Below are 13,686 nucleotides of genomic sequence, written 5' to 3' on the forward strand. Positions count from 1 at the left end.
TTTTTAAATTCTGGATGCAATAAGATTTTTACATTTTTATTTTTTAATTAATTATTTTTAATTTAACTTAACTTTTTATTTTATTTTTTAATATATTTTTTGTAATGCCAATCAATCTGATTAATGTTTTGATGTATTTGATCAACTTCTTTCAAACCAAAAATAATATTTTTAGGCATTTTTGGCCAAAAAGTTGTGGTGAAAAGGGATACACTGCACAACTTATGTGCATTCTTTTTGTAATTGCATTATATGGCATGCATGTGGCATGTGACTGTTACGGATGGCGTTCAACACTACATCAGTGCGCAAAAGCTATCTGACCTCCTTTTAACTCTTATTCTTCTATTCCCCCCCTTGTCATGCCTTAGAGTAGACGATGCACTGCCTTCATATTGCAAATCATATCTTTGACTAGACCAGCAGATAACTGTGCGATTCCACTGTGGTGTGAGGGTAGAGGTACACGGCTCTATGAAATTTTTCATCACTGGGACTGATAGCACAGTCGGCCATTGAAGAAAGGCAGGATATTTGAGATTTCTATCAGGGTACCGTGAAGGGTTTATTTTTGAAGGGTTTGTCTTGCAGATGCAGTTCAAGGACGCCTGCAGGCAGCACGACCCTCGCTGTGCTTCTGACGTGACTCAAGGTCACGCACACTCACCCTCTGACATTCACTCACTACAGACAGAGAGCGAGAGTGTGTGTTACTGAGGAAGAGAGTGGGGGAAGGGAGGGAGCGAGTCATCTTCCCCTGTGTGCTCTGAGTAAACAGTTCACTTTGCTCTGTGTGAGCGCAGCCAGGGCCTCATTTGCTCAGCCGTTTTTACTCATCTCTCCCATTTGCAGACAACTTGAGACATGCTGTTCTCTGGCTGCCGCTCGGTAGGACCGTTTGTCATGTCGGGTTTTTATTTGACTTAAGTATGAGTTATCTCAAACTCGGCTCCGAAATTAATGCACCTTTAAATTCTGTGCTGTTTCAAGCCTTTATAGTTCTTTTATGTGATCAGTACTGAGCACTCAGGAGATTGAGATGACATACGCTTCCATTCTCTGCTAAACGGATGCTAATGTGATGTAATATAGCAAGTAGATTACCAAATGATATATTTATAATCTACCCAAAATAAAGATGTGCAAAACTACAAATTTTCATAACTGACCAGTCAGAACGAAGCTTTATATTAGCCTGGTTTAGCACGTCAACCGTAAGCCTTTCTTAAGGGGCGTTCACCTGTGTACACTGACCAATCAGTGTAATTTTAGTATTATTTAAATTAGTAGTATTTATTTATTTAGTAGTATTATTACTAATAAAAATGTTTATTAATATTTTTAATTATTTTTATTTTTCATTTTTATAGACGTTTTTTTAATATTTCTATTTAGCGTAAATTTATTTTTATTTCATTTTTATTTCGTAATTTTATCACGTCAACGTTTCATTTAATATTTATATTTTATTTCAGCTTTATTTAAATTATTTAAATTATCGAAAACATTACGTTTTAATTGACAATAACAATACTTTGAATTCGAGACTCGACTTCTATAAAATAATCATTTTAAGAGTTTGATTTGGCACAGTAGAAAGAAGTAGCCGATTACTTTAAATAACATCTTTAAATCCAATTGGAAGCTAATTCTGTCACCCAGTTGAATGAATGCGCAAATGGTAATCGTATCATGGCTAGCACTAACTTAATTGCCTTTAGAAAATGTATTAATTCTAATTATCTAATTAATCATCTAATTAATTTTCATAAGGAAAGTATTTATATTATACCCTCACCACTTTTTAGATCATTTCTACACCCCTTATTAGCATGTCAAAGCATGCTTTAGTACATTCAAACCTCTCTCAAGGAAGTTGTCTCTGATTTCCATCCTTTTAAGTTATCATTGTAAAAATTATAAATGCTAATCGATTAGCATAGCATCAAAGTGTCAATCACCCTATCCAAAAACTCTGATTCAACCCTTCTAAGTTCAGAACATCGAAGTGCGGCAGGCATGACCAAGGACATGTTATCGTTCGTAAGTGTTTATGCTACTGTTAGACACTCATTAATAAATAACAAAAAAGAAAATAGGACAAGAGGATAGAGGGAGGGAGAACAACTGTGTAAACATTACTTTTAAAGAGACAGGCATGTCAAAGGTTTGCTGACTCGTTTATCTTTGTGTCTTGCACTGCTATCACCTCCCCATTAAGTTTTTAATCCAACTTCATTTCTGCTAATTAGCAACTGTAGGACTGACAGGCCTTGCCATGTCCATCCGTCTGTGTCAGGACAACGATTGCCTCTCTCGAGTTGTTCATTACTTTTGTCTTTTTCAAGTCCTTCAAAAGTGCTTATTATTATTTAAGTCAAACCGATGGAAAGTGTACCGTCAGCTCTTTCGGGAGCGGGCCGTAGTAAAGAAAGCAGGCCAGGAACACAGGAGAGACACATAAAAAGCCCATGTGGAGGCCTAGCGCTAGCTGCTCTGCGGGTAGCCACCGCACATTTGAGATGCCGAGTTACAATGAGGATCTGAAAAAGTATTGCTGCTTCCTGAGGCTTTATGATGATTTCATTTAAGAGTTTGTTATTATTTATCCTAAAAAGTGGTGTGGCGATACCATTGTACAGGGATGGTAATACTGTGGTACTTTTATATATAATGTATGTAGGTTACAGAACTATTATCATGTTCATATAGAATTGTTATTTATATTCGACTCCAAAGCACTTTAAAGAGTACCAGGGCATTCCTAGTGTTGGTATATAAGCAGGAATGAGTTTTTTAATTTAGCAGATTGTTGGTAATGTATTATTCATGGAACCTCCATGACACGAAAATGAAAGAAACCTGCTTATGTAACTTGTTAACGCATCCAAATCCAGTTTCACTAACACAGTGTCTGCTTTTAGTCCTCACAGAATTCCCTGCATCATATTTGATGAACCCCTGGATCTTTGGAAAAATGACCAAATGAAATGGCAGATAGTGGTTTGTTTTTATGTTGATGGAAATGCATGTAAAGGATTTACTGCCTATCTATAGTATAACATTGTGTGTTGACACAATGACACAATTGCTTAGATCAGAGATACTACAGCATTGGTATTGTGTTGATTCGTTGTACTGGTTACATATTGAGTTGAATTATTTCGAAGCTTTGCAGTAATAGCTGCAGTTTCAAGTTTTGCCTTATAATAAGTTGCTTCGTCTACATTGTCTTAAGTTGACGGTTGACTCTGTCCGGTCACATCCTTGAAAACTCTCTGCTCCTTCCTATAGACTTATGCGTTTGGTTCTGATGACTGCAGAGACTTTACTGTGTTAATAACTTCTCTCTCATCTAGGGAAAAGGCAGGGGACCCAGGCACTGTCTTCCTTTTAATGTGCTGGCTTTTCTTCAATCATTTAATTAAGAAGAGGAGCGATTATTCAGCCTCGAGTCAGCTCCTTCTCCCTTCCAGCGCCTCATTCATCTCTGATTAAACTTGTAGCATTCGGTAACTGTACTTGTCTGTTCTATCCGGGGCATGTGAAACAGGAGGAGATTGTGACAGTAGAGAAAAGAGGAACCTGAGGTCTTTAAATAAGTTGCAGGATAAGAAAATGGTCCCCTTTGGTCTCTTCGTCTTGATAAAGGCTGTGCTTGCAGCTGTGTTATCTCTTTTTGCGTTTAAGTTTGGGTTGTATCTTTTTGTGCCGCATAACCTGTCTGAAGAGTTCGGCACAGTTTAACCCCCCTAATTAAGGGCTGCCCCCCCACCCCCCATAGGAATTCAAAGACTGGGGTCATTTCTAATCTATAATAACAGAAGTTAGTTAACAAGAGTATGTTCAAGTACAAGTTTACATTTATTTTCACCTGGTACTTAAATAGATGTTCACAAACAGAATGCCAAACATTAATACTGTCATGATTTACAGTAGATTTGAAAAGTTTAGGGTCAGGGACATTTTTATTTTATTTTTTATTAACATTTTTATTTAGGAAAATCCACAAAATTGATCAAAAGTGACAGTAAAGACATTTATAATGTTACAAAAGATTTATATTTCAAATAAATGATGTTCTTTTGAACTGAAATGTTTCAAATCAGTATATTAGAATGATCTATGAAGTTTAGTTTTACCATATTATAAAAAAGAAAACTTAAAATGTAATTATTTTACAATGTTACTATTTTTACTGTATTTTTTATCAAATATAGTCAGCCTTAGTGAGCATAATAGTCTCAAACTTTTGAACGGTAGTGTATGATTTTATTTTACATTTAATTATCCAGTTTAACAAAATTGACTGCTTAAGACATCTTTAATATAATGGATGTTTGCCTAACTGTGCCAAGAATGGAAATGAACCTCAAAAGATTTTCCTATAGAAAATCCTTAAAAAAAAATCGACCTCCTGAAAGTCCGCTCTTTGTGAAAGTAGATGGTAGTTAAAATTACTAAAATGAAAATGAGGTGGTGAAAGATTCTGGGGATTTTTTTATTATTTTTTTATTTAATTATAATTATTACAATGTCTATTGTGACATTTAATTTGACATGGCATTTTTAAAATGACGTGTGAACTTGATCACCATTTATTTTCGCTATATGGAAAAACATGGGAAACCATTTTTGAGTGAGGTTGAGGTTGGGTGGTTGCATCGAATATCCACTCGAAATAAAATCTGCTTGAATGGGCATGACGCTTCCATTGACAGCCTTGTTTTCATTGTCTAGATGTGTAGCAGTACCTCTTTGAACTATTGCAAAATGCATTCCTGTTTCATTAACGGAGAGGGAAACAAATGCGAAAGTTATATAGGGATGCTTTTCCAGCGAAGTACTGTTAACAGTGGAGGTGCTACGATTCGAGTCAAGTTCCTCAGCCGAATGTGACGGCGGTTGTAAACAGACCCCACGAGAGGAATTCCACCGGGAGACAAAGTAAGGGTTAGAGAGCCCCGTTCCCTTCTCCCTGTGCTCTAGGGTGGAAATGGTTAACATATCACTGTAATTGGCACCCGCAGCTGCTTGTCCTCTCCACAAACAGGAGGGGATGATTTTTTTCCCCCGGCCTCCCCCTCTCCTCTCTCACTCTCTTTCTGCAGCCTCTGCTTTGTGTGACAGCTGCCTAATTGGGCATTCTCCCCTCGTAGCGAGGCTGCCTCCTCCGGCCTCCACTGCTGACGAATGGCAGCGGATTACAGATGAGGACACGATGACCTGTTCGACCTTCCCGCAGCAGGGGGAGCAGAGGGAGGGGCCTGACGGGCCGTGCCCGTGCCCAGAGCCTCAGGTCACAGGAGGATGAGGTCGTGAGAAGGTGGAGGATCTGCCAGGTGGCCAATGACAGAGTGTCACATGACAGTAGCTTGATGTCAATGTGTCAAGGGTAGACTGGTGGCACTGCATCCTCAAACACACTTGCACGGATACGTGCATGCACGGTAGATTTTGTGTTAATCCCCAGCTCTCAGACGGAGAGGCAGTGCTATTTTTCATTCTCTCACTCTCATTTACATCTGTTTTTTTTTTCTTCTTCTAGGCTCGTAATCATGCTCATTATGCTCAGAATGGTCTCCTGGGTGGGGTATATAATTATATACAGCAGAAAGATATATTAGATAAGATTTAAGGCACAACAGCGTTAAATATATTTTTCTCTGTGTGTGTTTCATATGCATGTTGGTTAGTTATTTACCATTTAAAGTAAAGCGTGGCAATTTTTTGGATCTGTCATTTAGAAAAAATATATAGGCCTATATTATAATATTATAGTATTTATTATTTTGAACTAGCTTTTATTTTTCAATTTTAATTTACGTTTTATTAAGTTTGTTTGCATTTTATTTAGCTTTATTTTTATTTCAGTTTTAGCGATTTTAGTACTTTAGAACTTTGCCAAGGCAGATTTTCTATAATTTATTATAATTTCTCTTATTTCAGCTTTATTTGTATCAGTGACCATACCCTCGAATATTAGCATTTTTTATTCTATTATTATTATCAATCTGATTAGGATATTTAAAGCCGGCTTATTTTTATGCATATTTTTTCAAGTTCAAACTGAATACTTGGTTATCAGCCATAATCTGTCGGTCATCAGCATATTTTTTTTTAAATCTTATTTTTATTGTATATTTAATTATCAATACCTGCTGCATGTTGCTATTGCAACAGGCTTCATTTTTTTCTTAAAACAGTTTTTTTACATGGTTGGCCAGTTTTTTTTCTTCTTTGCACTATGCCTAAACAAAACGAAACTCTTAAAATATAATGTTTGTTTGCCAAAGTAAAAATAGTTGTGTGTGCATAAATGGCAAAAAACAGCTGGTATTTTAAGACACTAGGCTAATGACTGTATTTTTTTAATGCCAGCACCTTGAGAATTTCACAGCATATGTGCTGCAGACTAATGATCCAAATGAGCCCTTTTCTCTCCAGATCATTTGCTGCACACATTGGAAAGCCATTGGTTAGATTTTCCTCTGTTAATAAAAAAGGGGAAAAAGAGGAAATTCTATCACTAACCACTGCAAAGCAAGTTCAAGCCATAAAGGTCTTGTCTGCTGAAGCATTTCAGCTTGGCTTAGCTTTCTTAGTCGACTGTAGTCAAGAAGCCATGACCGGTCTCTCCTCCACTTCACCCACACGCACACACTCACTGTTGCACTATAAAAGCAAGTGTGCGGCGACAGAGCGCAGCATCTTCTAAGACACAAAATGCAGGCTGTCAGAAGGGCTGGCGGTGCCTTGTTCCTGTCACGCTGCCAGGATGCAATATCACTCAGCTGAGGTAGAAAGCCGTCAGTTGTAAAATATGATGAATTATCCCTATTCGGCAAAGAGTGGGCCGTCTGTGGGCGTGTGGCTCTGTGTGTACGCGAGAGTACGTGAGGGTGTATAAAGAGAGGCTACGCTTGTGTGTGTCAGCCTGTTTTGTGTGACTGAGCACCAACGGCGTGGTTGCGGCACACATAAGAGTGTGTGGGCGAGAAAAAGAGTGAGAGAGACCAGCCACGGGGTTACTACAGGTTTAATGGCGACCTTGTTGTGCACGCACTTAGCTGCTTTCAGTGTTGAGTTGTTCAGAGCGAGCGTCTAATCCCCCACCCGGGTGCTCGCACACTTGATTAGTGGCCTTGGTTATCTGCCTAGAGGACAAGCCGCTGCCACCCTCCTTCACTGGTCAGGGCTAGGGCACTGAAGGGTGTCAACCCCAAAGAAAGAAGAAGGGAGAGACAGAAGGAGAGAGCAAAGAGGGGCAGGATGTTGTTGAGGTGTATTAGTATTCAGACAAAGCCTTACAGCCTGCAGAGCAAATTGATTACTACACTGTACCTGTTCTTGGTGTCACTGCTGCGTAAGAAGGTAAGATCGTATATTGTATACGAGTGTGTGCATGGCAGAAATATCTCTTCCTCATTGCTGGGGGACCCTTATGAATTTGAGCTTTCTGAAGTTGTGGATGAGTCTTAATACTTCATATTTTCTTATTTTGCTGCTGTTATATATTAATTTGTGTGAAAAGTTTCAAATGTTTCCATGGTTTTAGGTTGTTGAAAATTAACTTGCATGTAGTACCCCCTCCTCATTTAAATAGTTGCACAAAGAAATCAGTCAAATATGTTTAACATCATGAAGTCTCTACTAGCCATATCAGTATCTTCATAGAGTGCTGCTGAAATGACATAATTTTGTAGGCCAACCCAAAAGTTTGCATCACCCTGGTTCCCTCGACAAAACAACAAGATTTTTTTCCCCACTGGCTTTTGGATTATTGCAGAAAATAAGCTCTGTGAACAACAAAAGTTTAGGATTTTTGCACATTTTGTTCATCAAGTTTTGAATTGTATACATTTTGAAGCCTTGATGCCATCACTGGAAGTAAAAAGCTGAAGTTAGGCTATAAACGAACTAACTCTGTGGTCGCATGACTTCAGCATCATCACCACCACTAAGCCTATGACAGCTCTTTTAATATTTATTTAAAGTCTACAAGTTGTAAAGTTTGAGTTGAATAGTTTACAGGAACGCAAATATATTTTCAAATTAAGCCACTATAGCCTTTTTCAAGACATGAAAAAGCTGAAAAAAAATAATAATGAGGGGGATATTACTGATGTATTTTACATTTTAGAATAAACATGAAAATATATTTAGCTTGTAAACCAAAAACCTTATTTCAGGCATTTAACCAAAAAGCAATTAAAGAAACCCATGGACTTTGGGACGATGGAAATATATTTTTAAAATTATTATCCAGTAAATCACAAATAACTGGAAAAAGTTGGGGCCATCGATTGTTGTGGACAATGGGGGGCCTTAGAGACAAAAAGTTTGAGAACTGTTTGAGTTTGAAAACTGGATTAGGCCCATTGTGCCTGAAATATAACCTGTACTGCCAGTAACTTGTAATGAGATCACATCCTGGAAAAAGTGGAAGCTGTCTGTTTTGGATGAGAACATTGCTTAGTTATCTCTAAAGACTCGGAACAGATGACATGAGGTTCATGACGCACATGCTGTCCCTTCATCTGACCCTTAAGGCAACTGTGCAGTGTATTTTTATTTTATTAATAAAAGGGTTCTTTGGTTCCCTCTCGATTTGGACTTTCAGACCACTGATATATTGCACTTTAGTCCGCACCATGTGACTTTTGTTTATTTTGTCATATGAACTTCTTGTGTTTGGTTTTGCAAGTACAGTTGCACGTTGCAGTACTGGCAGTCGATTGCTATACATGGTCAGAGCTGTTTACATAATGACTGGCATAAACTATGATCCTGATAAACATGATCTCTTGAGTTAAGGCGAAGGGTGACTTTTAAAGGGCCATGGGCTCTCGCTGTGTAGCTATTAGTTTCTATCTGACTTTTTCTCACAATGTCTCCGAATGCAAATTAGTTTTTTCCTCTGTGTGAAGCCTAAAAAAGGTTACAGCTTTCTGGAGGTTGGGTACAAGTTCACACAGCCAAAAACTTCCAGTAAAGTACTCAAAGTGATTTTTGGTATTTTTATTATGTTTTTTTTTTTTTTTTTTTTTTTCACAGACAGACTGATTCCCATGCTCACGTTCCTCGAGTAATTTCCAACCCCGGAAACTGGGCCATTTACCGCAGCAATTTAAGAGTACAAATATTTTGTTCTCATTTCCTGGTTGTGGGCAGTAATTACATTTTTCCTTGACAAGCTTTAGCGCACTCGGTATCACTTCAGTGTGCCATTTGTTTTTGGGCTGAAAGAGAACCGACAAAGATACATGTTATTCTGTAGTCGAAGATGAACCAGCTTAGTCTTCTCTAAGTGTTCCTGTTAACATTATGCTGCCATCATAAATCTACAAGTCTAAGGTCAAGACTATTACTTGTGTCAGGACTCTGGAATTATGTCTGGAGTCTTTTGACGGTACACGCAGGGGCCCCTGTATATATTTCTGCCGTCTACTTGGGAAAGGGTTCCTTCTGCTTGGCTAAAACATGCTGATATTGCCCCGTGCTTGTCCATGTGAAAGGGTAGCTCATCATAGGGTCGTCATAATGTAGGTCAGACCATGCTTTACTAGGAGTCAGAGATTGCACTTGGCAAAGCCCTAACTAAAGGGGTGTGCCCCAGCTGGGAAATGTCAATGCATGATGCCCATAATGCTTGTTTGTAAGTAGGTCACAGTGACCTAGTTTGAATGATGCATGGCCCTGATTGACTGAGTCACCCAACGCTATCTTAGGAATGTGTTGTTGTAGTTCCACAGGCTTTTGTGCCTACGTGTGCAACCAGAGGATAACAACAACTTAGCAGTTGCAGTGGCACAACTATGTCTGAGATTCCTTTTTATTTCGAGAACACATCAGCTAGACGCCAGGTACGAACGCACATCGCAAGGGCAGCTTTGTCGCTTTTTATTAGGACCTAATGCTTTGTATGGATGCCAGCTGTTGCATCAACTCAAACAGCCCCGGCGGAGTAAATGACCTTGACTTCAAACAGGGCATGCAGCAGGTTTTGCTCTTTTTGCCTCATCATGCATTTTAAATAGCCTAAATGGATTACAGTTTCTGGACTGTGGATGTAATTTATGATCTGGTATTTTTTTGGGGGTCAATTAATCTTCCAAACTTGCAATTGAGGAATGAGGGATCCAGTCCAGATATCAGATCCTCTCCATTTATATCAGGCCACTCATTTTAAAGGGATTTTTATAACTCAGGTTACTCATTCAGGAGCGTCTTCTCCCTGCACTGATGGTGATAATATTGTGATGAAAAAAACCCTGAATAGAACTGAGTGAACGGACTCATATATAACTAGGTTTTAACAGAGAGGCTACTACAATCGCTTCTTACACAGTTATTCTGAAGTTCACAGCTGTCATAAAATGGCTGGTTCTAATCTTTGCAAAGCTTTGATTTGAAAGTTGTTACCGAATCTGTTTAAAAAAAAAATCTTGCTGGTTGTAAACTTGCATTTAGACCGACCGACCGACCGATTATTATTTTTTTTTTTACTCTTCAAACATCTAATACAAATGCAATAAAATAATATTAATTATATTTTAGTAAGTATTGTGAATATAAATTGCCTAGGCCTACATACAAACGTAGGCTACGTTCTTTCTTTTAAATAAAAACCCGTGGCGTCATCTATGATTATGTTTAGGGATCGACCGATATGGATTTTTTAGTGCCGATGCCGATACCGATTTTTTTTTCATAAGCCTTAGCCAATGACCGATACGGGCTGCCGATTTTCTTGAGCCGATATTTGGAGCCGATACTGCTTTTTCTCCCTCAATTTACATCATAAAAATGACACAATGATCATGATGATAACAAATGTTACAAGTCTCAATTTAAAAAAGGATCATTTATTGAACTTAAAAAAAACTATATTTAACAAATAGTAAAAACAGGTGAGGTAGAACAAGTAAAAAAAGAGTTCAGTGCTGAAAATACTGAAAATAATTATTAATTATTAATTAAAAATGAGCAAAAGGTAGATTTGTTACTGTATTATTTATTAATCTTTGTTAATAAAAATACAGCTGTTCATTCAGCTGTTCATTTGTTCATGTTATTCACAGTGCATTAGGCTAACTAATGTTAACAAATACAATTTTGATTTCAATAAGGCTACTATAAATGGTGAAATTAACTTTATCAAAGATTAACAAATGCTGTAGAAGTGCAGTTTATTAATAGTTAATGTTAACTAATGAAGTTAACTAGAGTTTAATAAATTGAACTTTATTATAAAGTGTTACCGATTTGTTATACACCGATTCAGACGTCTGGTGAGTACAGTGTTGGATAGATCAGTTATAATGTGTTGCCATACATTAAATAGAATCGGTTCAAGGAGTCACTAGTGCGTGAATCAAAGGTTTCATTAGCGGACGTGTACGTGTTTGTGTGATTATCCTGGCAGTTTAGGACATCGCACAAGATTTGTGTCAACACAGAAAACATTTCATCACTGGATAGGTTTTTGGGTTTATTGAAAGTGTGGTTTGTGTCAGCTGAATGTGCGGAACGCTTTTCAGAGAAGATAAGGAAACGTTTTTTTTAGCACAATAACAATTCACGTCCAGCAGTAATTCAGGAAAAAAATGTCCCAATCCGCCACATGAAACTTCGCTCTTCCGACCTTTTACCATCATGTCAATTCTCAATTGATTTTGATTAATATGCGCGAGGGAGGGAGAGCAAGACAGTTTGAAGACGGTGAGAGTGTGCGCACGCGCGGCCAGAGGAGGGGTGCGCTCTCTCTGCTCGATCTTTCAGCAACATGTGACCTGTCACAAGCGCAGTTGTCAGTCATCTACATCACTCAGCGATCAAATAAGGCTTTGGCGGGATAAAAATTTGCTTTGGCGACCGCAAAAAACGCATTATGTGGCGGCCGGTGTTGATTCTGTGGCGCACTGCCACGAATTAGTCTATGTGTGGGAAACATTGGAGAGACACACACACCACACGCGTCCAAACCTCTGCCAGGTGGTCGCTGAATAAAACTCCCACAAATACCACGGAACAACGTCGGCATTACTTAATCCTATGACCAGTGTTATGCCATACGAATAGCCTACAACTTAGCTATTTGCAGCTCCCTAAATACAATGGCTGGCAAGCAGTTTTAAAGAGGCATTCGCGTTTTCCATTTGGACCCACAAACTTGCTTAGCTATAGTTGCAAGTACATATAGAGCTACGTGTTTCCACTTTCAAAGTGTATGGCAATATTTCAGCTAAGTCAAACAGTTAAAAGATGCTTTGGAAGTTTAAAACTTATCATTGTCTTGAAGAGCAGATTCCAGCACTCTGCTAGTGGGGGAGGGGCAGTGCAGCGTCTCCAGCAATACAGAGCTGCCTGTGGACGCCTGTCTGTAAATAATGCCGGGAAAAAACTATCGGCGAACGCAGCAGGCGTAAAAAACGCAAATATCGGCCCGATATATCGGTCGATCACTAAACACCATTGGTTTACGCATGTCACACTATGGCCTGTACGTTTGCTTCGTTTCATTCAGTGTCCGTGTCAATGGTACGCGCTTGGTAATGATGGCTGCGGCTGCAGTAAATAAAATGTTCGCGGTCACCGTTTAAAGTCATACGGGTTCGGGCACCATAATACATCTAAAAAATGCATTAAAACATCTCGACAACGCTTTAACTTGGCACGAAGTTCTGGAAAAACTGCCCAGATCTTTTCCCATCCCTTCTAGTCTAGTTGAAGACCCAGTCAGTGATGTCACGATATGCAAATGTGTTTAAATTCATACCTACGTAATCACCATGACCAAAATTTTAATTTTTTTTTGCTGTTACTGCAAACCAAAATATTTTTAAGGATAGCCTAATTTGTCTCTATCAGTAGCTTTATTCCAAATTAGAGGTAATTAGTTTGGTGGCACAGGAGTTTCTCGGGCCTGTCACTCTGACATCTCTTTGACCGATAGCTTGATAAGGTCATCCCGTACTCTCCACTTCCTGTCAGCCAAAGTAGAACAACCAGAGGTGCCAATTATTAGCAGAACAAATCAACCGTAGCCATTGACCTTCACTCTGATCATAGAGCACTGACAAAGTCAGCCTTGTGTGTATTCCATGATTAAGTGCTTACAGTTCAATCTCAAATTATGTTTTCAATTTCTTATGTGTAGACATAATTGTGGTACTGGTGCACCAAGAGGCTTGTGTGTGACTTTCACTGTACTTCAGTGAGTTGTGTGGTGAGTATAGTGTTTAGCAGGCTTGCGCATATACACAATAAATGTATCATTCTACAGAGCCAATGGCACTGTGTGATCCAGGGGTGGTATATTTTGAGATGTAGTGAGAGCAACTGTGGTAACATGGAAGTGAAGAACTAGGCTGGATTATGTGGGTGTTCCTTCTCCGGGCACTGACACTGACTGCATAGAGGGTGAGAGAGAGAGAGAGAGAGAGATGCATTACACAGGTGTCTGATGATGATCGCAAGGAACTTTAGCAATTTCTTAAAACCTTTAAGCGATTTAACCTATGTCTGTCAAAGCAGCCAGCAACATGTAGTAAATGTTTGCTGCAAATCAGCAATAAGAGATATAGCCTTAAGAGAGAAGTGTTTTTTTTAATAATAACAGCAATTTTTGTCACTTTCTGTGTCATTTTTGCTTTTATCTCGGTTTAATTTTTTAACCTGCCA

General features: G+C 38.6%; 1 protein-coding gene across 4 annotated transcripts in view; it reads left to right on the forward strand.

Moving 5' to 3' along the window:
• The window catches only part of nrip1a (nuclear receptor interacting protein 1a), a 35,829-nt gene that overhangs the window by 17,204 nt on the left and 4,939 nt on the right, over window positions 1-13,686 (forward strand). For 2 of the 4 annotated variants that reach the window (XM_084126584.1, XM_084126582.1), the window contains exon 1: window positions 6,800-7,374. The exons of the other annotated variants lie outside the window; for them this stretch is intronic. The gene's annotated coding sequence lies outside the window, so the exon portion shown is untranslated. Of the gene's footprint in view, window positions 1-6,799; window positions 7,375-13,686 lie in introns of those variants that run through there. 4 annotated transcript variants of the gene reach the window in all.

Source organism: Abramis brama, assembly GCF_963993115.1.
Source record: "Abramis brama genome assembly, chromosome: 10".
NCBI lineage: Eukaryota > Metazoa > Chordata > Actinopteri > Cypriniformes > Leuciscidae > Abramis > Abramis brama.